The sequence below is a fragment of the Bidens hawaiensis genome, unplaced genomic scaffold (genome assembly GCF_021521415.1).
Source record: "Bidens hawaiensis isolate Kalapana, Puna unplaced genomic scaffold, B.hawaiensis_p1.1 tig00013117_1, whole genome shotgun sequence".
Classification (NCBI taxonomy): domain Eukaryota; kingdom Viridiplantae; phylum Streptophyta; class Magnoliopsida; order Asterales; family Asteraceae; genus Bidens; species Bidens hawaiensis.
The window spans coordinates 675590-697210 of NW_027492107.1; the positions used below are offsets into that span (position 1 = coordinate 675590).

General features: G+C 35.5%; 2 pseudogenes across 1 annotated transcript; both read left to right on the top strand.

Moving 5' to 3' along the window:
* Window positions 1–375: 375 nt before the first annotated feature.
* LOC143543315 (nucleotide pyrophosphatase/phosphodiesterase-like) lies at window positions 376–12381 on the top strand (annotated as a pseudogene).
* Window positions 12382–16941: 4560 nt separating this feature from the next.
* Window positions 16942–21170, top strand: LOC143543366 (nucleotide pyrophosphatase/phosphodiesterase-like; annotated as a pseudogene). The gene is made up of 11 exons (XR_013137063.1): window positions 16942–17208; window positions 18083–18173; window positions 18256–18325; window positions 18427–18549; window positions 18627–18719; window positions 18793–18922; window positions 19079–19160; window positions 19238–19370; window positions 19460–19665; window positions 20121–20556; window positions 20644–21170. The product of XR_013137063.1 is annotated as a nucleotide pyrophosphatase/phosphodiesterase-like (transcript).
* Window positions 21171–21621: the final 451 nt, after the last annotated feature.

Here is a 21621-nt window from a genome sequence, read left to right on the forward strand (position 1 = left end):
ATTTAGAGGTGAGAAAAATATTGAGATCAAGATATGAATCCGAATTCACTCTAACTGGTCCGGTTTGGATCTGATATGTCAGATTATATTGGTTCATGAAACCTGTCCCAACCCAATTCGAACCAGTTCGGTTTATTTCTCCTCAAACCCTAATTCAATCGTATCTGGTTTAGCCCTGATCCGGTTTTGACTTCTATAGATCAAATCAATCGGGTTTTAAAGCCCCAAAATCTGGTTTGTGCATCTCTAGTTTTACCGTCTTTCCATAAATCGTAACATGAAACTTTAACTGCAACTTTTGAACGGGTCATGTATTCACTATCTGATGCGGGATGCAACTACTAAATATGTGTTTATATTGTCGTTTCAAGAAACATGGAGCAACGATTGCGACCATTATTTACCATCCATGGATTTAAAGGACGTGACCAAACAGGTGGGTCGGGTAAGATAGACGGTAATTAGGGGACAAACCACATTGTTTAAACAGTATATGTTATGGCCATCACGAGTTATGGCTAAAAGGAGTTCGAGATAAAATGTTAAAAAGTCACAACTATTGACGTTCGGGTGTTGAAATAATTATACATGTATATTACAACAAAATCAAGAAAAGAATAGTTTTTTCGAGTAGAAACAAATGTGAACATACACGTGGAAAAATAGTTAAAAATAAGGTGTGTGTGGTGCGGTTTTTGGCTAAAACCAAACTGAAAACCAAAACTTCGGTTTTTGTAAAACTTCGGTTTTTGTAGTTTTTGAAACTGTTCAGTTTCGGTTTTCGTTTTTGTCATTTGAGCTTAAAAATTTTAGGGAAAAAAAATTGGCAAAAAAATATGAATTTAGGTATAAATAAATTGGTTAATTGTAAAATAATAGACTATTATACATTTTATCAAAAATATTGGAGTTACATATTTATTAAACTCTTATAAATTACTTAATATAAAATATAAAAAACAAAACTTTAGAAATTCGGTTCGGTTCGGTTTTTTCGGTTGTTTTTACATGCAAAACCAAAACCGAACCGTTAGTGCGGTTTTTACAAAAAACATAAAACCAAACTGTCGGTTTTATTTCGGTTCGATTTTTTCGGCTTTGGATAAGGTTTTTTAAATTTCTTGCCCACACTAGTTAAAAATAAATAATTAAACTAAAAGCAAAATAAACCTAGTTTTTAGAATGATGAGCTGGACTCTGTATATTTAAACACAATGTATGTTTGATTATTCCTGATGCAGTGATGCGGTGTGACGATGTGGGGACCAAATGTGACTGTACAAGTAGATACAAGGATGGAAAAGAACAAATGAAAAAACGTTAAACGTATGTCTTCATTGATAAATAATATATATTTTTTCGAACGGCACATAAATAATATATCATTTCAATTTAAGTAACTACAGTTTGCTATGATAATTCTTTTTCCATTGTCAACAGGGTTGGCTTAACGTTTTTTGCGGCCTAAAACTAACTAAAATGTTTAGACTTTTTCTTTTCTTTTGTTTATGCGTATAGCACTATAAAGTATACAATAATTATAGAATATGAATGGTATGCCGTCATATTGCCGTGATAATGGATAAGAAGCAATCCTCTTTGGTGTGACTCATCAATGAGTTAATAATTCCAAAAGAAATCTAATTTCAAAATCTCATAACGCATGACTCCTATTTATAATGAAGGTCATATAAAACTGCAGGTCTAAAGTCATGAACTCATTTAGCTTACCCACTAGCTTATCCACGAGACAACCAGATTGTGAAGGATTAAAGAGACGCATTAAAATAGAATTATGGTTAAAATATAACTTTTATGTATGATAGCTTTAATATGTATAATTTAGAACATATATTGTGGGGGCTTCAAAGTGTTTTAAAAGTTGTTGTGGCATGTCTTTAACGCCTGGCACATCATGTAAGGGCGTTAAAGCCCGGGCTGGCTTCAACACATAAACGGAGCGACAAAGGAGGAAAAGGTGGGGCCCAAATACTTTAATATAATTATGGTGATACTTTAACATGATAACGGGGCTTTAAACCACACGTGATGTTGAATGGGCGGCACTTTAACGTGACGTGATACTTTAACTTGGGGTTAAACTCTTTCACAACAACAAACCGACAAAAAAATTAATAAAATCTTATCTTACCTCTATAAATTGTAAAAATTAAAATTAATTACAAGTTAAGTATTTAGATTTTTTCTATCTAATTTTTTAACCATATATAAATATCCAGTAAAACATTTAAGATATTATGACTTACTGATTACCATCTCTAGTAACATATTTAAGATATTATGACTTACTGACTACCATCTATAAATAAGACCACAAACTATTCTCTTTTGATGAAATAATGCCAACCATGAAGAGTCTTTCATGTTTCTTGTTTTTGGTCTCATGCACTTTTGTTTATACAGCTACCAGCCATGGTTCATCTTACTCTTGTCTTCTAAGCGGTGACGTCGAGCATCACCCTCATCTTCCAATCGGTGAACAACCACTTGGCAAAATCGCCACTAATAATGCTGTTTTCGCTCTCCATAACTCGGCTTCCATTCACGCTAGCCCTTTCGTTCTAGGTTCTAAGGTAAAAAAAACGTTACCTATCGTTATATCGTGTACCAAATGTTGTAATTAAAACTTTTCAATGGAACTTAACGTGGATTTTTTTTTATGTTCGTTTCAACTACTCTAATATATTTGTATACGCGTGTACTCGATCAATTATCATATATCTCTTTTGATGGTTATTGACACTTAATGTGGTTTGTTTAGACAAGCAAATGCTTTTATAGTTTAACTTGGATTCACATTTTGGGGGTTAAACTAGAGTTTTCATATTAAGGAAGTTGTCTTAGTTGTTTTTGTATTTATATTAAAGATGTTACAATTTACCTTTCAAAAGTATAATAATGCTTTACCCATTTTGAACAATATAATATATTATTATCCACTTAACTATATTATTCAGTTTATTTTATCTGATAACTTATGTTATTTCGTATAAATTTGTTGAATACGGGAGTTGTATTCAAAACAAATTATTATTCATTCTTTTTGTATTATAATATATCGAAAACCGATTTTGATCGAACAATAGCAATACCGGTATTTGTTACTTTGTTAATGCCGGTACCATAATGAACTGAACCAAACAGATTTCGACTAAACAACATCGGTATTATCGAAAACTGGCACTGATATTCATTCTTATGATTTTCGATTGATGTAAAACTATAAAAGTGTAAAACACTTACCAGTTTTCTTTTGGTCATATCACAACTTTATTTTTTGGGTATCGCGAGTGCCAATATCGCAATGAAACAAACCAATACCCACGCAACACGTAGAGGAATTCAACTAATTTACATAAAACGTGTTTTGAAAACTGTTATTTGTAATGTTAGTTATGATACTTTGTTCTGCACATGCAAGTCAATTATTATTGAATGTACAAAATGTTATTAATGGACTTTTACGAGAATAAACAGAAAGTATGTCTTTTTATAGGGCGAGGATACCGAATGGATCAACGTGAACCTTGAGTACCCCGAACCGACTAACGATGACTGGGTTGGAGTTTTTTCACCAGCAATGATCAAGTACCAAATCTTTTTCTATAGTTCATAAAATACTTGCTTCATTATTATTGTTATTTTTTTTTTCTAAACCACTTAATGAATTTTACAGTACATCAGATTGTCACTCTGAAACCGGTAAGTGGCCGGAGGCTCCACTTATGCACAGCCCCAATAAAGGTATGATAATAATATTACCATAAATCTTGAAGGCAATTTTAACTTATGGTTTATAATTAATATTGAATATTAACTTGAACTATGTAACAGTACAAATTTGCAAACCACTCTACTGCTGATTATGCTAACACAGGAAAAGCGAAACTGAGCTTTCGACTTATTAACCAACGCGCTGACTTCTCCTTTGCCTTATTCACAGGCGGACTGGAAAAAGTAAATTTCGTGATTTATTAAAATAAACAAATGTAACACTCTAGACAAGTAAAAAACAAATCCGTAAGCTCATATGTGACTTATTTTGTTTATGGATTTATAGCCAAAATTGGTGGCTGTTTCTGACCCGATATCATTTGCATACCCGAAGGCCCCTCTATACCCTCGTCTTGCCCATGGAAAGGCTTGGGACGAGGTACGTTTTTTAATCCTAGTTAACTTATAATATAATAATTTGAGTTATATGTTTTTGTTATTTATAAATTTATAAAATGCGTTGAGCTATGCAACTATGCAGATGACGGTGACATGGACCAGCGGCTACAATATTGATGAAGCCACTCCGGTTGTTGAGTGGGGTTGGAGAAACCATATTAAAAGGCTTTCTCTGTTAAAAAGAATGGATCAGTCAAAGATTTGTTACATCATTTCCGAAAATTAAAAGATTGGCCACGATTTCCTCCCCAATCCCGGCAAACTTTTTCTCCAAGTCTTTACCTTATTTATTACATTGTAATAATTATAAATAGGGTTCTTTCTTATCATTGTATACACACAATAAAAATCAATACAATATTTTCAGCTTTCAATTCTTTTCTCTCTGTCTTTCTGTACCAGACAACATGGTATCAGAGCGGAGTTCATGATCCTCGAAACAACCCAACAATCTCAACAATCAATCCAAAATCCAAACCACCGCAGTTGCGCCGCGAAACGCCGCCGCCGCCGCCGTGGAACACCTATCCAAAACCCAAAATTCCGACCAAACCACCGCTGCCACCATTAACCGCCGTGAACCGCCGCCACCGCTGCCACCATTTTTCCTTGGATTTGTTGATAGCCAGTCCCTCTTCTCGATTGCTTAGTAGGTCTGATATTGATCGCGACTACAGGTGTAGTACAACTTGATTGATTCGAATCCTATTAACCTCTCATAGAATTGGGGTCCTGGTTTGTCAACTTCCTAACCATGCCAACCAACTATATAGGAAATGACTCTTGGATTTTCGATTCGGGTGCAACCGATACCATGACGTTTGACCCGTCAGATATTCGGTCAAGGTCAAACCCTAGAAGAAACCAAATTTATACCGCCAACGGTGGAACGATGCCGGTGAAAGGGGGAGGAACAATTGAAGTTTCACCAACTCTGAAATTACCAAACTGCCTTTATGTCCCGTCACTATCGCAAAAACTACTCTCGGTTAGCCACATTACCAAAGAGTTAAATTGCACGGTACTAATGCATCCTACTTTCTGTCTTATACAGGATATCAGGACGGGTGCGATTATTGGACGTGGTACTGAGCGCCAAGGATTGTACTATGTGGATGAAGTGGCTCAAAAGGGTACTGTGATGTTGGCACATGGAACCGACAAACGAGAAGCCTGGCTGTGGCATAGAAGGTTAGGGCATCCATCTAATGGATATTTGCATCTTTTATTTCCAAAACTTTTTCCCTCAAATGGAAAAATAGAATGTGAAACCTGTCTATATGCAAAAAGCCATCGACAACCATTCAAACCTAGCAACACGAGAGTTGACACTCCTTTCTCCCTAATTCATTCTGATGTGTGGGGTCCTGCCCCTGTGTTGGGGGGACAGGGTTTCCGGTACTTCTTACTATTCGTGGATGACTGCACTCGCATGACATGGGTATATTTTTTAAAAACCAAATCTGAAGTGTATGAAAAATTTGCTATTTTTTACTCTATGATTCAAACACAATTCCGAACTAAAATTCAAATCCTTCGATCTGATAATGGGGGAGAGTTTGTCAATACACCTATGAAACAGTTCTTCAAAACCAATGGGTTAATCCATCAAACTTCTTGTTCCTATACCCCTGAACAAAACGGTGTATCCGAACGGAAAAACCGAATTATTCTTGAAATGACTCGCGCCCTGCTGATTGAATCTCAGGTTCCAACATCTTTCTGGCCTGAAGCCGTTGCTACCTCTGTCTACCTTTTGAATCGGCTCCCCACAAAAATTCTCAAGTTTAAAACCCCCTTAGATTGTCTTTCTAAATGTTCCAATGTCCCACATCCTCTTACACTCGAACCTCAAATCTTCGGGTGTATCGCGTTTGTTCATATACCCAAAATCAACCGGGACAAGCTCGGCCCATGTGCTGAGAAATGTGTATTTGTCGGCTATGGGATTGACCAAATAGGGTATCGGTGTTATAATCCAAAAACTCGTCAAATGTTTACCACAATGAACGTTGACTTTCTTGAAACCCAATATTTCTATGACACCCAACTCAGTGGTCAGGGGGAGAATGAGTGTATAGACACTCTGAGTTGGCTAGCTCAATTTTCCTCATCTGAAGAAGTAACAACAGAGAATCATCACAGTACGGTGAGCCCTTCAAACACAGCCACACAATCTGCGGAGCACAGTACCATTGAAGAGAGTCCACCCAACGTGATACCTGAAGTACCAACAGAAACTCCATCTACAACAACAGAAACTCCAGATCCACAGGCTGAATCAGTAGTGGAAGAGCAACCTACTCCACAGGTTGATAATGTTGAATCAGTTATAGCAGATACAACCGAGAGGTACACTCTCCTTCCCAGGTCTAATAGAGGGGTTCCTCCAACTCGATACTCCCCAGAAAAACAGTCAAAAAATTCAAGGTATCCTGTAGCGAATATGGTCAACGGGAACTTATCTGACAGCGCTAAAGCATTTACCAGTTCATTATACTCTCAACAAATACCTAATTCTGTGAAAGAAGCTCAAGGAGATAAGAACTGGGAAGAAGCTATGAAAATGGAGATGGGTGCTCTCAAGAAAAACAACACATGGGAAAGGTGTATTCTTCCTGAGGGAAAGAAAACAGTTGGATGTCGATGGGTGTATACAATAAAATACAAACCAGATGGTTCCATTGGAAGATACAAAGCTCGACTTGTTGCCAAGGGGTACACTCAGACATATGGGGTTGATTACTCTGAAACATTCTCACCGGTTGCAAAAATGGACACGATCAGAGTCCTTTTCTCTATAGCAGCTAACAAGAAGTGGTCTTTACACCAGTTTGATGTTACGAATGCCTTTCTTCATGGAGACCTAACAGAAGAAGTATACATGGAAGCACCTCCTGGTTTTTCAGGGGACTTTAAAGAAAGGGAAGTCTGTCGGTTGAAGAAATCCCTATATGGGCTAAAGCAGTCTCCTAGGGCATGGTTCGGAAAATTCACTTTGGCCATGAAAGAGTATGGGTATAACCAAAGCAATGCTGATCATACCCTATTCCTCAAAAGAAGAAAAGGTCTTGTTACTTGCCTGATCATATATGTAGACGACATGATCATTACCGGAGATGATGAAGAAGAAATAGCACGACTGAGAACAAATCTTTTTTCAAAATTTGAAATGAAAGACCTTGGGAATCTCAAGTATTTTCTCGGGATAGAAGCTTTGAGGTCCAAACAGGGGATATTCATCTGCCAAAAAAAGTATGTTCTTGATCTCCTAGCAGAAACGGGACTGGTTGGCTGTAAACCAGCAGATACTCCAATGGTAGTGAACCACAACCTTCACATGGAACCCGATGGAAAACTGGCAGACAAAGAAAGGTATCAACGGCTTGTGGGCAAGTTAATTTACCTCTCTCACACTCGTCCTGATATAGCTTATGCTGTTGGAGTGGTGAGTCAATTCATGCATCAACCACAAGTTGCCCACATGGAAGCTGCTCAAAGAATATTAAGATATCTCAAGGGAACCGCAGGCCATGGAGTATTGTTCAAACCAAATGGACATTTAACTGTTGAGCTCTACACCGATGCAGACTGGGCAGGAGATAAAGGAAACCGAAGGTCAACATCAGGGTATTTCTCCTTGGTTGGTGGAAACCTCGTTACATGGAGGAGTAAGAAACAGAAGGTAGTTGCCTTGTCAAGTGCAGAAGCAGAATTTAGAGGTATAGCTCGAGGGTTAAGTGAAGTTTTGTGGATTAGGAAGCTGTTAGAAGATATTGGCTTTCCCCAAGTTGTTCCCAGTAAAGTTATGTGTGACAATAAAGCTGCAATACAAATCTCTGAAAACCCAGTTCAACATGACCGGACTAAACACGTGGAGGTAGATCGACATTTCATCAAAGAGAAATTGGAAGAAAGAATCATCGAACTTCCGTATGTTCCATCAAAAGATCAACTTGCAGATATACTCACAAAGGCCGTCAACGGAAATGCTTTGAGTAGTTGTTTGAGCAAGTTGAGTATTGGTGATCCCACTATTCAACTTTAGGGGGAGTGTTAAAAAGAATGGATCAGTCAAAGATTTGTTACATTATTTCCGAAAATTAAAAGATTGGCCACGATTTCCTCCCCAATCCCAGCAAACTTTTTCTCCAAGTCTTTACCTTATTTATTACATTGTAATAATTATAAATAGGGTTCTTTCTTATCATTGTATACACACAATAAAAATCAATACAATATTTTCAGCTTTCAATTCTTTTCTCTCTGTCTTTCTGTACCAGACAACATTCTCCTGCAGGGACATTAACCTTTACACGTGGCAGCATGTGTGGTATGGTGTATTTCTTTTCCGCACAGACGTGTATTTTCTAGTGATCAAAGATCCAATAAAAACTTGACAACTTTTGTCCACGTGTACCTTTTTATTCGATTTTAACATCGGTGTTTAAGATTTTTAATAATTAATGGCCTATAGGACCCCCTGCCCGTACAATTGGATGGCGTGATCCTGGTTTTATCCACACAAGTTTCTTAAAGGATTTGTGGCCTAATACCATATATGTGTGTAGCTTGTAACTTTATACATATATGCGCGTGCACGCGCAATTTTCTCTCTTATTATTTATATTATTTTATGAAAACGTGTTCCAGATACGAATATCGCATGGGGCATCTACTAAAAGACGGATTAACTGTTTGGAGTAAAACATATTCATTCAAATCATCCCCATCTCCGGGACAAGACTCGCTACAACGTGTTATAATATTTGGAGACATGGGAAAGGTAGTATTTGCAAAGACAAGTTTAAGAACTTTTGTTATCTTGGAAATTATTCTAATAATTTTTCAATGAAATAATGTGTTTAGGCCGAACGCGATGGATCAAATGAGTATGCAAATTATCAACCTGGATCCCTGCTTACTACAGACCAATTAATCAACGACCTCGATAACTATGATATAGTTTTTCATATCGGAGATTTGCCCTATGCGAATGGATATCTATCACAATGGGATCAATTCACGTCGCAAATCGAACCTATTTAATCAGTAAAGCCATATATGATTGCAAGGTTTCTTATATGTTAAAACATAAATATTTATAATATGTGCATGTATAGTTCTAACTTCTAAATACATGTTAATACTAAAAACTTAATAATTTAATCTTGTAGTGGCAATCATGAACGCGATTATCCTAATTCAGGATCCTTCTATAACACTCCTGATTCTGGTGGAGAATGCGGTGTGCCGACCAAGACTATGTTCTACGTTCCTGCAGAAAACCGAGCTAAATTCTGGTAAAAAGAAAAAGAAAAAGAAAACACTTATTTTCTTAAACACTTAATTGGTTTAATATATTTTGAACTCAAGTTTTTTGTAATGTTTACAGGTATTCAACGGATTATGGAAGATTCAGAGCACGATTGGCGAGAAGGTTCAGAACAATATGCATGGATAGAGGAATGTTTGGCATCGGTCGATAGACAAAAACAACCATGGCTCATATTTTCTGCTCATCGTGTTCTTGGCTATTCGTCAAACGATTGGTTAGCAAAAGAGGGTGCGTTTGAAGAGCCGATGGGACGAGCCCATTTACAGAAGCTATGGCAAAAATATAAAGTGGACATTGCATTTTTCGGACATGTCCATAACTATGAAAGAACATGTCCTATATATCAGGTATGTTTGTGTGTGTATGCAAATATATTACTCTCTTTTCTTCACTTTAAATAATTTTCACTTTAAATAATGATAAATATTAAAATATTTATCTTTTTTACGGTAGAACCAATGTGTGAACAAGGAAATATCTCATTATTCAGGTACTGTGAATGGGACGATCCATGTTGTGGTTGGTGGTGGAGGGAGCCATTTGTCGGATTTTATTAAGATTAATACATTTTGGAGCTTGTATAAAGATCATGATTATGGATTTGTGAAACTCACGGCGTTTAATCACTCTTCGCTATTGTTCGAGTACAAGAAGAGTGTTGATGGAGAGGTTTATGATAACTTCACAATCTCGAGGGACTACAGAGACGTATTGGCATGTGTACATGATGGTTGTGAAGCTACCCTTTGGCAACTTAGTACATGTTTTAAAAATTTCCGGCAACACGCACACAACTCCATAAATAAGTTTCGATGTTGTGTTTTAACTCGTGTGTATCAAATAATTGTTGTTGAAAGTTTGTCGAATAAGCGCACGCGTCCTAGGTTTTTTTTCTTTTTCCCACTACAAGTTGTTTGTAGAGTTGTTAATGTATGGTTTTACACTTGCAAAATAAAGTTTGAAGTTGTTGATTGCATTAACAATGCCTTTTTTGTTATTTATTAATTAAACTTCTGTAAATAAAATAACTTATTTTATTAAATACAGAATGTGACACCCTGATAGGGTTGTTTAAATTGCTCGAAAAATGCTCGTTCTAATTATCTTCACATCATGATTCAACCAACAGTTTCGTATATAAGCGTTATCAAATGACACATATAACATGGCAATTTATAAACATGCTAAGTTAGTGAAGATAATACACTGTATAAGAATTTCGAAATGGCTCAAGGTTGTGTATTATAAACTTAACCGGGTTAGGATAACTACAACCTAGTATAACATGAGATGAATAAATCCAGCATGTTGTAAACAATCAGTTTCTATGAATATTTATACTTGGGATGTCATCGGTAATAAATCAATTAATTGGTCGAGTTGAAAGTGGACCTATAATATACACGTGCACAAATCCGGTTTTTTTAAAAACTGGTTTCAGCTTTGGTCAACAAAATCAAGAACGAGATCGGGTGGGAACCGTTTCCGGACACGGTTGGGTTTTTGACCGTATTTAGACCAGCTTGGCTGGGTTTTATCGGTTTTTGGCTGGGTCGGGTGTATATGAAAATGTGCTGAATTAGAAAGTAAACCAAAAATGAACAAAATAAGTGGGAAATTAAAGTATTTATTAAGTAACAATATGAAGGTTTTGACCAGATAGAGGTGTAACGGTTTCAGGCCGGGTATGCTGGGCCGGGTCCGAAACCAGGTTTTATGCTCAAATATACTGTAATATACCCTATTGGGCTGCTACATGTAAAACCTGCTAGGCCCGAGTAAAAGTGGCTCTTGGGTAGGGCCGTCCAAACCGCTCGTCGCTCGAACTCGTTCGGCGCTCGCTCGGAAAATGTTCACTTGTTTTTCGCTTGATTGTAAACGAGCCGCTCTGCTCGGTTTGGTTCGGCTCGAATATTTTTAATTTATTTTATATATAATTATACATGAACAAATATAAATATATAGACAAAACACATAAATACAAGTTTACAATTTTTTTAACCCCTTTAAGTTTTTCTTATTTCGTCAATTTTATAGTTTTATTTGTTCCCTTCAAGTTTTTAGAATACTAGAAGTGTGTTTACATGATCATTTTATTTCACTTCAAACTTACTTTTAATAAAAATTTACAATCTATTTTTTGTATAAAAACTACTAATTTATTTATAAAATATTTAATTTACAACCTTTAAACTTTTTTCTTATTGAAAATTTTAAAGTGAAAAAGAAATAAATAACGCTCGAAATCGCTCGATGTTCGATCGAAAAATGCTCGATTCGATTTTGGCTCGTTTCAGTTTTCGGTTGGTTCGAATTTAAACCGTTCGGTTCGGTTCGGTTGTAAACGATCCAAGAGACGAGCAAGCTTTGTTCGGTTCAGTTAAGTTCGGCTCGTGAACAGCCCTGCTCTTGGGCGGTTGGGCGTGTAACACTTGGTGGGCTCGAATGGGAATAGAAAGCATTGTGAGCAGGTGGGCCGCTAATGCCAGCCGTATAAGAAACAGCCTGAATTTGGGTTTGGGCTGGGCTGGGCTGGGCTGGGCTGGGCTTGCGTTATAAGGTGGGTGGATTAAAGGTTGCAACGTGGACCACTTGACCATTATCCGGTCCATATTTTGATGATATGATTATCTTGTTGTGGCCCCGAGTAACCGCGTATCATTTTCATCATGTATATCAAATTGGCATGCATGCACTCACTGCCATATGTTTATCAACAGATAGAGGTCCACATTTCTCAACAGGCCCTATCAATCTTTTTAGGTGTAAATCGCATTAAATTTTTTTACCTTTTTTAGGCTATTCATTATGGAGGGGCTTTAAAGCCCATTCACGTCATCGTCACGTAGTAAACGGGACTTTGAAGCCCCTTTCATTAATGTTCCACTATTGTTTAAAGGCCATTCCCCGCCACATTATATGTATGTATGTATGAGAGAGAGATGGTGAAAAGTATTATGGCCCCACCAAAATCCCAAGCCGGCCGTCTTCACATTAAACAACCCCCCCCCCCCCCCCCCCCCCCCCGGATGTCCTCTATGGTGGTTGGGGCTTTAAAGCCCCTTTCCCGCCTATAGAAGATGGTCTTATAAGAAATTTCATGTCCTTGGCAGATCAATCATTTTACATATCTAAAGTGAAAACAAATTCACTAAAAAAATTGGTTCGTATTTTAAAAACCATTTTCATGAGATGTTAAAAACATGGAAAAATAAGTTGAAAGTGTGATATTCGAGCTATACTAAGTACTAACATTATGTTTTTGTTTGTAACACTCAAAATGAACCTAATATACATTGAATACGTATTTACATATTTTTAAAAAATTTACTATTATTCTAGTGGAGGTTTAAAACTCTAGCTTGTTTATAATAACCAGTGCCCCGGCCCTGCTTCCATGACATCTATACGTGTATAACCACAAACACTTAACATTAAGCAATCTTAAAACCAAAATCACTTATATAATTTTAGAATTTAAAGACCTTAATGAAATGCTAACCTCCACCAACCAAAATACTATTGTGAACATATTTTTTTTCTGGTTTTCCACTTTTCCTATTAAAATAACATTAGCTTATCTTGGGTATCCCCAATTTTGTGGGACATGATCAATCTCCTATTGGTTATGGTGGGATTGCATTTATCTTATACGGATATTGTTGTCCAATAAATTAAAAATTGTGAGATGCAGTCATGAATTATCAATAGAGAAGGCCTTTATAATAATAATAATAATAATAATAATAATAATAATAATAATAATATATTTTCTGGTTCTAATAATCTTTCATGATCGATAGTTTTTATCGTTTAATTTATTAAATACAAAACCGGTGATGTTTGAGATATGCAGTTATTGAATAGTGGTGGTTTGTGACGGCATTGTGATGCCTGAACCGACGGTTAAGGGTGGATGCAAAGAAACAATGCGATAATTATGAATAATGTATCTTTTATTTCTTAATAACTAATCAAGATCTCTTTAATTAGATTATACAATAAAAAGTTATGAAGCTGACAAGCTGATGATGATGCTAATAAAACTAATGATGATTTGCAAATGATAAAAACTCAATATATATTGCAAATAATTAGTCTATGAAGAATCATTTGGTATATCGATTCGATCACCTAATGAATCGTTTAACTATTACTCACTTGGATAGTGAGAGTAAAACAATCGTGTGTATCCTAACGTAGCCCAATTAAGTGTAAACCTTGATGAAAATTGGTAACTATGTAAGTTTAATTTATCAAACTAGTGTGGAGAGATGATAGTGTTCGACATGTATAGTTAAAAGTTAAAAGAGAGTGGAATTTATATGTTTTTTGAACAACTTAATTTAGATAAATAAGTTGGTTTGGAGAGTAAAGCATATATGATATGCTAAGCCTACAAGAAGACATCTGATTCTACGTGTACCCAACTCCTTTTGTATTGAATTTTATTAGATAACCCAACTCATGATGCATCAAATTTTATCCACGAACACAACTCGAGTCACATTGTCAGCAAACCCAAATCGTGTTTTATAGAGACTAGGGATGGAAGACCCGTTTAGTTTTTTTGGTCCCTAAGATTATTAATCCTAATCTTGTTCAATGTAATTGTAATATTGTACCGAGCTTAATAAGATACCTAGTTGCAGTCCGTTGATGTAGATCGTCTTGAATAAACCATGTTAAATTGTCATGTTGCTATTGTTTTTTTTCGTTTGCGTGATATTTGTTTGTGCACTTATGTGTTAGTTCCACCACTCCACTTAATCCTTAACACGCAACTCAAAAGGTTACAGAACAAAAATTACATATATATATATATATATATATAATATTTTCAGAGATTGATTTTTGACCACATGGATTCCTGCCTATAGTGGTTACCAGAAAGGTGATTTCTTTAACTGGAGGTAGGTACAAGGATGAAAAAAACAAACGTTTGTTTTCTTCAAGATGTTGTCACAGTAATCATAATTTTCTTTACATTTTTAAACTGATTATAAACTTTAGTTAATCAATAAACAAACAAAATATGATCTAGCTAGATCATTAGAGAGAAATATATTATTAAAAAGATATTGTATTTGATTTATGCATCTAAAATAAAGTTTGTATAGGGTTATACATCTAGGTAAAGTTAAAATACAAAGAGAGACAAAAATAAGAAGTGTAAAAAACCCAAAATATAATAAAAACAAAAAAAATTAAAAAAATAAAATGTTTCCGTCATCATTCTCGTTCAAAAAAATGATAAAAATAAAAAAAAATTGACAAAAAGACACAATGCCGAGATAAAAAACACAATGACGAAAATGAACAAAAGACACAACTATAACAAAAAAAAGACATAAAAGATCACAAAATATAATACAATGCCGAACAAAATATAGCACAATTTTGAGTAATATAACACAATATAAAGAAAAACTGACACAATGTTAAAGAAAAAAAGACACAATCAATGACGAAAATAAACACAAAACACAATGATAAACAAAAAGACACAACGACTTTTTTCACTTACTATTGTTTTTTTATGAGGACGAGAAAGACGGTGGAAACATTTTCGTGTTTTTTATTTTTTTCGTTTTTTTATTAAATTTTAAGTTACAATTTATTTATTTAGATTTATTTGAGAGGTTATTTTTGTGTGCCTACAAATGCTTCTCATCTTTTTCATTTTCGTTTATATTTGTTGAATAACTTGACCCATATCTATCTAGCCTGGTTTAACATCAATTGATTTCTTGTTTTTCATACGAACTAATTAATTGCAGTGTAAAAGTTGACATAGTAAAATATTCTTTTTTTTTTTTGGTAGTAGAGCAAATATATCAGCTGGGTAGGTTGGATTTGAAATATGAAAACTTTGTGTAAAAAGATTTACATTTGTTGCCTTATAATTATAAGGGTGATGTTTTTTTAATGTGTGCAAGTAGGCCCAATATTGAAGAACGTATTTCCATTGTATTATTATTTTATCTGAAAAAAAATGAAAGCACGAGTAAAAAAATAGGAAAATATCTTGGAATTTTGCTATGCTTTAGTCTATAAAATTTCGAACCACTCAGAATATGCCAAGTGAAAAACGCATCTTTACTTTGTGAACTTTAAAGCATTTCAATTATCACCTATAACAGGTACGCGGATAACCAGTTATGTCGTAACCTCCTTTTAAATAGTAAAGCTGATCTTAATGAAAAAAGTTGTGGTTCTTTAACGTCGATTAGTTATTGTGAACGACTCGTTGAATTCTTTTTAAGAACACATCGGCTTTGGGGGAAGTGGCCCAAACATATCAAAAGCAAAGAGAATGAAAACGAGTTGATTCTCAGCACATACTTTTTCATGTTTAACAATTTTCCTTGATATAAACTAAAACGGTACAAATGGAGAGTTTTGAAAGTGTTGGTTGGTGTTGTTGAAGCTTGTATAGTGTTCTTGCTGCTAGTTTCATAGCATTTTGGTTTTTTGGTTTTTAAATATAGTCACATACGAATCCTTAGGGAGATGTTTGGTGGTCGGACATCCATCACGGAGACGTTGGTGGTGGCGGTGAATTAATGGTGAGTGGAGTTCAATCTTTAAACTTTTTCAAAACTCATGAAGGAGATGAAAACAAAATGAAACATAACAGCGGAGATGATTTTCAATGAGAGAATTTAGTATCAAAACTCACGAGCCAGACGGATTTCCTTTGAAATTTCACAGGTGGGATCATACAAGATACACGTTGCATAATATTAGTGGCTTTGGAAATTTATCGGCACAAATCCATAAGCGTCGCCTCCATGAGTTTTGGGAGGGACATTTTGAGTCAAATAAAGCTTCTCTCTCATAAAATAGATCATTTTAAGAATTTTCTCCTCAATGATATATCATGTTCAAATTTGTCTCTTTAATTCCTTTTTTTTGTGCTAATTAGGCTAGTGGGAGTGGTTCATCCCACCCCTAATCATCTCTAATGCTCTTCCTCCTCTATGTAAGCACTACGTCATTTTGTCTTTAACCATCTTTCAACACAGGAAATGGTCATTTATCACCCTAATTCATCTTTCTACCATTAATTTGTAGAGAGAGATAGAGCGCATTGTACAAAGTGAGAAGCGACATGTATACGCCATGCGTAAGGTATTTTTTCCAGGTCTGAGAGACACCATGTTAGTGTTTCTTGCGGGACCAAGACACCCCGATGACTTCAGGGTGACCACTCGGTCCCCTTTTTGTCCAAACTCCAGACAACCCCATGTTGGACAAATCCATATTTGTATTTCACATAAACCACGTGATGGAAATCGACAACAAAATAATTCATTACCTTTTTTTTTTCTTTATTATTTCTACTTTATAGCACGATGAAATATACATATCAAGTCATCTATAAAAAGCCTAGAACACCTACTCTTTTAAAACATACACTAAAGGTGTTAGCTTAAATGCCTACCATGAAGCATCTTTCATTTTTCTTGTTTTTGGTCACGGCTACTTTTGTTTATACAGTTAGCGGTCATGGTTCGTTTTACTCTCGTCTTGTAAGCGACGGTTTGGAGCGCCATCAAGCTCATGTTCCCATCGGTGAACAACCACTAGCTAAAATCGCTGTTCATAAAGCTGTTATTGCTCTCCATAAATCAGCTTCCATTCATGCTACCCCTTTCCTTCTGGGATCCAAAGTAAACAAATTACGTTTATAGGCTATATTTGTTTTAGTCATGTTATAGCTAAACGACTCTCGACCATCAAATAACCGTTCACAAAATATTCACACAACCAATTTGACAAAAGAAACTAAACTTTTGCAAAACACTAGTCAGAAACTCAGAACGTGTTGGACGGGCTATATCAATTAGAGATAAATTAAATTAGTTGTATATAGCTAATTAAGAGCATGTTTGGGATTGAGTTTGAAAATTGCTTATTGACTTATTAGTGTTTTCAAAAAGCAAATAAGTTAAAATGTGTTTGGCAATCAAATGAATCTTTCTTAATTTAGCTTCTTGATAGGGTTAAAAAGTAGTTTTTCAAAAGTCTCAAATCCTGCCTTTTCAAAATGATTTTTTGTAAAAGCCAATGAGCATTTTTAAACTCAATCCCAAACATGCATACTTTATTTATTATTTATTTAATTAATAATAGCTAATTAGATTAGTTGACAAACATGCAGACTTTATTTATTATTTATTTAGGAGTTTGAACATGTATATAATTATACCAAGTCATGGTCTATAAAATCAAATCAGAATTGTGATTATGGTTTATGAGTTTGTAATCACTTTTAGAGTTAAATTTATTTAGGAGTGTGTGTTTATGTTTTGGTGAGCTACATCAACTCGTTCTTGAGGACGGCCGTCTAGACAATATCCAGACTGCCGTTCTTTCCATAGATGGTCAAACTTTATTTTTTTTTTGGTTCAAAACGGTTGTTCAACCTCTATCCAAAAGATTGTTTAAACGGTGTGGGATTATTTATTAGACAATATGTGTATAGCCAACTCCGTTTTTTTATAGGTATATACTTTGATATGATAGTATGAATGATGATTATAGGGTGAGGATACTGAATGGGTCAATGTGGACTTTGAGTACCCTGAACCAACTAACGATGATTGGGTTGGAGTTTTTCACCAGCAAAGTTCAAGTAACAAATCTTTTATCCTTGTTAAAATATATGCATAGTATTCATTGTTTTCTTTTTTATAAAATATTAATTTTTTTTACAGCACATCAGATTGTTACTCTGAGTCTGGTAACTGGCCAGAAGCTCCATACATATGCACAGCCCCAATAAAGGTACATAATAATAACACCATAAATCTTTAAGGCAATTTATATATTGTAGTATAATTAATATTTAGTAATAATCTAATAACATGAACTATGTTTTGTAACAGTACAAATTTGCAAACCACTCTACTGCTGATTATATTAACACTGGAAAAGCCACACTAAGCTTTCAGATTATTAACCAACGTGCTGATTTCGCCTTCGCCTTGTTTACGGGTGGTTTGGAAAATGTAAATTTGTGATTTTGTAATTTTAAACTAAACATTTGAAATTGTTTATGGAACTGATTTTGTTTATGGAATTACAGCCGAAATTGGTGGCTGTTTCGGACCCGATATCATTTGCTAATCCTAAGGCTCCTCTATACCCGCGGCTTGCTCATGGAAAGGCTTGGGATGAGGTACATTTTTTTAATCATTCTTAACTTTTTACTTATGATATGTTAATATGTGTTATGTTGTGTGATTGTGTAGATGACGGTAACATGGACCAGCGGTTACAATATTGACGAAGCGACTCCACTAGTCGAATGGGATTGGAAGAACCACGTCAAAAAGCTTTCTCCCGCAGGAACATTAACCTTTAAACGTGGCAGCATGTGTGGTATGGTGTCTTATCTTTTAACTCGAATGAGCGTGTGTGTAAAATCTTGATCACACGTGTCTATTTTGATAATTATTCCCAACTTTTTAACGATACAACATAAGTGGCGTAATATATTAAAATGAATCTATGTAACGTGTTATAATTGCACGACAGGCGCCCCTGCTCGTACCGTTGGATGGCGCGATCCTGGTTTTATCCACACTAGTTTCTTAAAGGATTTGTGGCCCAACACCATGTAAGTCATGTGTGGCCTTTGTGATTAAGTTTCTTTTATTTTTTTTATACATATTTTTTTATGAAATTTTTTTCCAGATATGAATATAGAATTGGACATATGCTGAAAAATGGATCAACTGTTTGGAGTAAAACATATTCATTCAAATCATCCCCATATCCAGGACAAGACTCGCTACAACGCGTTATAATATTTGGAGACATGGGAAAGGTAGCACTCGCTAGTCGCTAATAACACGTTAAAAAATTTGTTATCCTTTATATTATTAATATAATTGTCCTATGAAATTATGTATTTAGGCCGAACGTGATGGATCAAACGAATATGCAAGTTATCAACCGGGATCCCTTATTACTACGGACCAATTAATCAACGACCTCGATAACTATGATATAGTTTTCCACATAGGAGATTTGCCATATGCAAATGGATTTTTGTCACAGTGGGATCAATTCACTAAACAAGTAGAACCCATTTCATCAGTAAAGCCATATATGATTGCAAGGTTCGTATATTTGCATATTTGGATTTCTTTGCTAGATTAGGTGGCTTTACATAACAAAAAAGTTGGTTTTATGTGGCTGACTAAATTTTAAGTGTTTTTAAGTAATTTGTTATCTCAGATAGCGGATTATGACGACACGTAATCTAACTTTCCAAGTGGTAGTCCAAGTAATCCAATAGTGACATATGGAATCCGCTATCTCACATAGCGGATTACGCAACCCACCATTTTTTGACGATGACATGGATTGTCACTTGGAAAGTTAGCTGATGTGTCGTCATAATTCGCAATCTGAGATAACAATTTTCCTAAAAACACTTAAAATTTAGTTAGTCATCTAAAATCACTTTTTTTTTTCTTGTAATCCAGCAAAAAAAAAATTATACTCCGTATATTTGAGCATTAAATTTTATCTTTATGTATATATATTAATAACTTGTGTTATTATCATGCAGTGGCAATCATGAACGTGACTTTCCTAACTCAGGATCCTTTTATGACACTCCTGATTCGGGTGGGGAGTGTGGTGTGCCCGCGGAGACTATGTACTATGTTCCTGCAGAAAACCGAGCTAAGTTTTGGTACTCAACGGATTATGGAATGTTTCACTTCTGTATTGCTGATTCAGAGCACGACTGGCGAGAGGGTTCAGAACAATATGCATGGATAGAGAAATGTTTGGCATCAGTAGACAGAAACAAACAACCATGGCTAATATTTTCCGCTCATCGTGTTCTTGGCTATTCTTCAAACGATTGGTTAGCCAACGAAGGTGCCTTTGAAGAGCCGATGGGACGAGCTCACTTACAAAAGCTATGGCAGAAGTATAAAGTCGACATTGCATTTTTCGGACATGTCCATAATTACGAACGAACATGTCCTATATATCAGGTATATGGAGATGGATTATTAATTATTCCTTCTTTTAATTTCAATATACCAAGAATGTTGTTAACTTATTTATCTTTCTTATGGTAGAATCAATGTGTGAACTCGGAAATATCTCATTATTCTGGTACTGTGAACGGGACGATACATGTTGTGGTTGGTGGAGGAGGGAGCCATTTGTCGGAATTTACTACAATTAATACATTTTGGAGCTTGTATAAAGATCACGATTGGGGATTTGTGAAACTGACTGCGTTTAATCACTCTTCACTCTTGTTCGAGTACAAGAAGAGCGCCGATGGAAAGGTTTACGATAGCTTCACGATCTCAAGGGACTATAGAGATGTATTGGCATGTGTACATGATGGTTGTGAAGCTACCACTTTGGCAACTTAATTTGTGGTTTAGAAGTTTCTGTAGAAGTCGCGCAATCCTACATAAGAAGTTTCGACCTTGTGTCGTAACTTATATGTATCGAATATTTCTGCTACTAATTATGTAGAATAACTGTGTGTGTCCTTGTTTCTTCCTCGCTACAAGTTCCTTGTAGATGTATTAGATCTATGGGCATTGCACTTGTAGATTTAAAGAATAAAGTTTGTAGTTGTTACTTGTTAGCAGGGCTGGCATATCGTGTATACCCGTACACGATGAGATGAGAACACGAAATGTGTATACATACTTGTAAACGACACGAAAACTTATCGTGTACATGTATCCCAAACACAAACACGAACACGGACATGTTACTACCTGGTATACGCGATAATAAATTACTAACTTACTAAGTATGGTTAACGATGAGGCAGCAAGTTGTGACAATCGTAGGAAGCACCGACGACCGCGGGGTTGATGGCCGGAGTTCAGAGGAGGAGTTGATGGTCGGAGAGGGGCTGATGGTCGGAGAGAGTATGTCGTTGAGTGGTGACAGCGGAGAAGCATAGAGTGAGAATGTTTTAGGAATTTAGGGTTTAGGATAACTTATAATTATATATATAGGGGATGGATCGTGCGAGAAGTGATACTACGGCGAGAAGTGCGAGAAGTGAATGTGTAACTCCATTATAT